Here is a 7445-nt window from a genome sequence, read left to right on the forward strand (position 1 = left end):
GTGGTATGTATGTCAAGTGGCTTGTGTAGGACCTCCCGAGACTTATACAATATCTCACGTCAAGGGTGTACTTTGGGTCGTGACAAATATGGTATTGGGAGTACAATGTTTTATAGAAGGTTCTAGGATGTCTGGCAAGCAGTGTTGAATAGAGGCTTGTTCATAAGTATAAAGCGCCACACATTTATGAATAGGAGGCTACAAAGCGTTAAGGAAACTTCACTTCTTTAATTACTCTAAAGTTGTACCATAAAGTCTGTTTCTAAAAATATCCATTTCCTAAATCTTGTCTAATGATCTTTAGGACATGGAACCTCAAAGAGTTTATGTGAGAAGAAATGCAGGTGAAAATGTAGAGCCCGAGGTTCCTCAATTTAAGGTTGATCCTTTAAGACTCTATGGCACGACTTTATAAAAGTAGAGTCTATGGCACGACTTTAGAGTAGTGAAAGAGGTGAAGTTTCCTAATGGATTGTAACCTAATATTCATTAATGTGGGGCACTTTACACTCATGAAAAAGATTGCTCGACGTAGTTTGTCGGACATCCTAGAATCTTTCTAAATCTTGATACTCTAATTACCAAGTTTTTCACAATCCAAACTACACCATAGATGTGACATGGAAAATAGGACCCCGAGAGGTCCTAAACTAGCCCTTGACATAAGCATGATGTAAAAGAACTATAGCAAGAGAGAATAGACAATAAAAGTCTTATATCATATGAGGAATTTGAATATAAGTGTGAAATACAAAACTATGTTTGACATAGACTTTCTAACATCATAGAAGTTGTTGGAATGTAACCCATATATCACATGCAAGTCTTAACATGAAAAGACAATACGAGAAATAAAGCATCAGTGGCTTTCTCCTCAGAGTATGAGGACTCACCAATCCACCGTCCTAGTAGAAAAAACCAAGCTAGGCACAAGACGGATGAGGAATATCATATCCTATATTATAAGACAATATAGGCACAAGTATGCATAAGTACATTAAATAATCTAAGTATGGAGAGATGCAAAAAAATACATGCAAAATAATTTGAGGGACTTTAAAAATGATATGCATGACCAAGTAAAATATATAAAAAATCTTTAAAGAATCGATGATTCATAATCAAGGTCAATTCATACTTAAAACATAAGGAAGGCTTTCATAAAACCTTTGAGGAAAATCTTTTTCATATGTGTGATATTTACCATTAACTGAAAATAAGACCATGTGAACTATAAAATGGAATCTTATATGACCCTCAAACCAAAAAAGAGGAAACTAATTGCCATGGTAGAATTTCGTCACATTCATTCCTAATTGCTTTTGTGGATCCACTAGCTAAGTCATTTAAGACAATCCTACGGGGGCACATAGTTTGGAACAAGGAAATTGCTACTCAAGAATAAACCTCTACTGGCAGTAGGGCCTACATTCCGAAGTCCTCCCGGTGCTAAGTAAATACCAATGGAAAAGTCATAATCATATTTATATAAAATACTTGGAAAGACACAATTAACTACCCCATTTCTTAGGTTTTTAAAATAACCCCATTTCACAGGTTTCTAAACTTCTAAATGCATACTTATAACTCTGGGCACTTCTAATATTGGATCATAACTCATACTATCTTTTAGATTAAAATACTGCTCAGCAATTCTAGAACACACCTCTCTCTTAAAGGGTATCACCTGAAAGAAGGTTTGGGGAACAGAATCTAAGAGCACATCATGCTTTTAGCAAGAATGCATGATTCATGTGAATAAGGTTGCATTATTTCGAATTAATACACTTAAGCACTCTAATGGTTTTATCTCAAACCGCTCTAACATCTCTTCACTTTCTGAAGACTTTTTCTGATAGTTACTCATTGAGAAGGATCTAAGATTTGCTATTTCAACCACCTTAAGTAGGAGGGTAGTCGAATGGATTTAAGAAATGCATGAGTCTAAATAAGTTCCTTATGGCATAGTTCTATTATGTGATACAGAGTATGAAAGAAGAAAAACATTTCTTTAATATTTGTAGTCCCTCATTTAAAGAAGTGGGGGCCTCACAACCATAAATAAGCTCCGATTGGCACGCCTTTTCATAGACACCATAACACCACATTTGGTTGAGTCAACCAACCGAACACCTAATCGGACCAATCTATGAACATCTCAAACCAACTCCTTCTTACCATCCTCTATATGAGCAAAACTACCATTGTTAACCGACCAAGAGCATCTACCACAACATTCGCTTTGCCGGGGTGATAGAGGACACTAATACCATAATCCCTTAGCAACTCAAGTCACCACCTTTGGCGAAGATTTTGATCATTTTGCTTAAACACATATTGCAAATTTTTGTGATCGGTAAAGACATCAACATGAACATCATATATATAATGCCTCCAAATATTTAAAGCAAAAGCAACCGCCGCCAATTCTAAATCATGAGAAGGATAGTTCTTTTCTTGAATCTTAAGTTGTTGTGAAGCATAAGCAATAAATTTCCCATTTTGCATAAGAACACACCTTAGCCCAACTCTGGAAGCATCACAATAAACCAAAAATCGGAACAGAGGTGAGTCTATCTTTCAATTCTTGAAAACTCTTCTCACATGCTTCAAACAATATGAACTTAACCCTCTTTTGGGTCATTCCGTTAATGGAGAGGCGATCGAAGAAAACCCTTTAACAAATCTTCTATAGAAACCAACTGAACCCAAGAAACTTTGAATATCCAAAGGGGATATAGGTCTAGGCCAACTCTTAACCCCATCCATTTCACCTAGGATTTACCTCAATACCTTTACTGGAAACAATGTGACCAAGAAAAGCCACATATCTCAACCAAAATTCACATACACTAAACTTTTCAAGGATTTGTTTGTCCTTGAGGACACAATCCTCCAATGATCAATATGATCATCCTCGCTCCTTGAGTAAACCAAAATGTCATCGATAAACACAATCACAGGCATGTCAAGGTATTGTCAAAGCATCATTTTCAACAAAATAATAAATATGGCCGGAGCATTAGTCAAGCCAAATTATATACCCAAAAACTCATAATAACCATACCCAGTTCGAAAAGTCATAATTGGAATGTCATCTTTCTTCACCCTCAATTGGTGAAGGATATTTGTTCTTAATAGTAACCTTGTTCAATTGTCGGTAGTCAATACGCATATGAAGTGAACCATCTTTCTTTCAACAAACAAACCAGGAACACCCCATGGAGAGATACTTCATCGAAAGACACCCTTATCCAACAAATCTTTCTATTGTTCTTTTAACACCTTAAGTTCTTTCAAAGCCATTCTATAAGAAGGATTAGAGCTGCGTATTTAGGAGAAGGTCAATACCAAAATATATTTCCCTTTTAGGAGGAACACCGGGTAAATCATCGGAATACACTACCGAGAACTGATTAACAACGATGACCAACTCAAGAGTAGGGGTTTCAGAATCAATATCCCCAACCCAATCAACATGGTATATGTAACCCTTAGAAATCCTCTTTCCAACTTTAAGACAAGAGACTAACTCACCCTTAAGCATAAAATTTCCCCCTTTACACTCTAGGATGGCTTCATTAGGAGACTGAAACTTGAATACTCGGGTTCTACAACCAATAGAAGCCAAACATGAATGAAGCAAATCCATACAAAAAATAACATCGAAATATGACATGTCAAGCTTTACAAAATTAGCATGAGTGACTATGGGATAAGGAGATGGGACAATCTCTATCAAATCTTTTAGCCACAATAGATTCACCAATAGGAGTAGAGATAGAAAGAGGGGTCTAACAACCCATCTGGAAGAATATCAAACCTCCTAGCCACATTTGGCGTCACAAAATAAAAGATAGCACCGAGATAGAGCAAATCAAATAATCAAAATGGAAGACTTTCAACATACCAGTAACCATATCGAAAGGACCCTCTTTTCTCATAATGAGTTTGAAGTGCATAAAATATGTTTTTCTTTTGACTCCTACTAGAACCTAATGAATGGTAAGATTGAGCTCGTAGATGATTATATCTTTTATATTAGCAATTGAGGGACAATCCCTCCTCTTATGGTCCGTCTTGCCGGCTAGGCATTTACCCTCATGATTTATTCCATACCTAGCAGGTGTAGACAATGAAAATCCACCACTATTTCATACTTGAGGCTTAGGGTTAGACACTCTATCTTTATTGAATTTAGAATTCAGAGCATTGGAGGAACCTTGACCAGAAAACCATTTTCAAAACTTAGGACGACAATGTCCATCGGACCTTGACTGTCAAAAGTCACCATCGTCGGTCTTTTCCCTCTTTTCCTCCTTAGACTTTTCCATAAGTTTCTCATCTTCAATTTGTTGAGCATGAACCATTAGGAGAGAAATGTCCATAACATTGATAAGTATGGCGGTACGACATTCTTTAACTATTATCTCGGACACTCTCAAAACAAACGTACTCATACTTTCCCTAGGATCGGCAACCATAGTAGGAGCATATTAAGACAACTGCATGAACTTTAAGTCATACTCCTTCACACTCATGTTTCTTTGATGAAGGTTGATAATTAAAGTACCTTTGCCTCCCTCATCTCTAGGGGAAAGAACCTATCAAGGAAAGCAACCTTAAACTTTTCCCAATCAAGAGGACCCGCATCAACCGCCATCTCTTCCTTCTATTGGTTGAATCAAACATGTGCAAAACCTTTAAGAGTATAAGCGTCCAATTCTGTTTTTTTTTCACTAGCATCACTCCCATTATTATCAAAACCTTTTAGACCTCATGAATGAACTATTGAAGATCTTCCTCAACTTCGGAACCATGAAACTTAGGAGGATTGGCTTGAGCCACTTTACATACATCATACAAGATAACAAAAAACAAAGAGTTCAAAGGTAACATTTCATATAAAATACTTTGAAAAAAAGTAGGCACAAGTATGTGTGCATGTAATGTACCAAATATGATAGCAATGCATAAGAGTTATAAAACCATGCTAAAAGGCCTTTATATGACATGCAATGACCAAGAAAAATCATAAAATAACATGTTGAAAAATATAAGTCAGAATCATGGTCAATGCAAGCTAAACATCTTTACAGCACATTTGAGATACTTTTAGAAAGTAACCTTTGTTCATTATTGTGGGAGATTTACCTTTAATCGACATAGACCATGGGAGCTATAACATGAAATCCAGTGTCTACCCCACACCGAAGAGAGATGTCCTTCCTTTCGAAGGTAAGAACCATGAACTTGAGCTAAAGTATATCCACTAGCTAATGTCTATCTCTAAGACAAACCTATAGTGGCACATAGTTATGGGACATGGGTAATTGTCATTTGTCCACTCAATGCTAAGCAGAAATCCCACAGAATAGTTATTAATCTTAACTAGTCATATTAATTATGGAAGGTCACAATCAAGTAGACAATCTAAGCTAGATTTCATTATAATAGATCCTTAATCTTAATTCAACTTCGGTGAGAAACCCATTCAACCTTATAAATCCTTTTTGTGAGAAAACTCCTTCACAATGATGTTTTGAGCAGTATGTGAGAAATCCTTTCACAACAACAACCACATCGATTCTTTACTCTCAAAAAAACATTAGATCATTTATATTAATTTCATAGAGAAACATGCATATCTTCATGTATTCATCTTTCATAATTCATAAGTTTCATCATGTGATCAAAACCTAAAATCTTGGATCATGCATCGATTCATGTTAATTCAACTTGAAAACAAGTAATTAGTTCAATTAATACATAGAAAGATAGAAAACAACCAATTGGATCATAATTGAAAATAAACCCATGAGATTGAATAAAATCCTAACTTCAATTGGAGAATTCTAACTTGTAGAATTGGAGAATTTAGGAACCTATGGAAGAAAGAAATTTGTAGGTGAATACTATCATATGTTGATGTCAAAAGCCCACAATCAATGGTGAATTTGGACACTTGATCTTGAAACCCTAGACTTCTTCTTCAAGCTTTAGAGAGAGAAACTTTGGGGGAAGAACTTGGAAGGACTTGGAGAAATTTGGAGAATAATTTAGAATAACTAGCTTTTAGGCTTAGAAGATTTATATAGAGATAGGATTAGGATTAAATAGACCTATTTTAGTCATTAATCAATTATGAAAAAATACTAAAAATACCTTTAAAAATAATTGTCGACCACCATCTACGGATGGACCTACGGTCCATAAGTCCTTCTACAGACCATGTTGGTCCACTATAGAAATTAATTAGAGACCCTTGATTTGGTGAGCTTTTGACGGAACCCATGTATAGCTCGTAGGTCTTTCTACAGACCTTACATGTCAACCGTAGATGCCAACTTTAAGCGTTAAAATTTCACTATGTCTACGTGATGAGTCTGAGATTTGGACTCATTTGGAGATTTTTTTAATATTGTTTTAGTGTCCTCAAATGCCTAATTTGTGCATTAAACTGATGTTAAAGCCTTCATATTCAGGTATATGGATTAAGGAGCAAAGCAAGGACACTAACATGCAAAAAGGAACAAAACAAACTGAAGAAGTGGAGAACAATGAACCTAATGATCGCAAAGAGCACTTGACGAATCGTCGAGTGGGTATCCAGTCCGCCTAAAGTTCGGTGTGCCAGCCCTGAGGAAAGAAAACAAGTCGACAACAGAAAAGGGGCAGTCGGTGAGTCACCGATCAATTTCGTGATGACAAAATTGATCGCCCAAAGTTACAGGAATTAAGGATGGTGAGAGCCAATGAAAATAAGTGATAAAAGAGAGCAAAGGGCGGTTCGCCGAACCACTCAGCGAACTCGACTTACCTCGCCTAATGACCCTTCGTGGCTAATTTTTGGTGACTATAAATTGGATTTTGAAATGTTAATTCAGTGTCTGGAGTTTAGTTTGGTGACCATTTAGAATAGTTTTCTTTTGAGTTTTGAGAGTTTCCTTGTAGACTTGAAGACTTTTTGAGACTCAATTCAGAGATTTTGCAAGTGGGTTACTAATTTTGTTCAATTTGGTACATTGTAAAGGCTCAAATACTCATACCCAGTTGATGGCAAATCAATTTGATAACCGTTTTCACCTTTTTAAGACGTTTGGCTAAAACCCCAATTCTTGGGGTATGATCCTATGATTATGGGTTGAATTAGCTTATACGTATTGTTAATTACTAGTTTAAATGCTATATTGAAGTTGGTTTAATCATTAGTTGTGGTTTAATTTATGAATTGTAGTTGCAAATGCAGTTCTAATTTTGTGTTCTTAGCTTGCGAGAGAGAGAGTTTTTAGAACCAAGGCTATTAATTAATGGTTTGTATATATTGGGTTGATATGGGTTCAGCTCGAGAGAGTGAATCTTAAACCCAATCCTACCCATCTAACTCGAGAGAGTGGATGAATTAAGGTGTGGGCAATTCTTAATTGTTATGCTTTTTGATGTTC

The sequence above is a fragment of the Solanum verrucosum genome, unplaced genomic scaffold, assembly GCF_900185275.1.
Source record: "Solanum verrucosum unplaced genomic scaffold, falcon-dt-bn FXZP01000207.1, whole genome shotgun sequence".
Classification (NCBI taxonomy): Eukaryota; Viridiplantae; Streptophyta; class Magnoliopsida; order Solanales; family Solanaceae; genus Solanum; species Solanum verrucosum.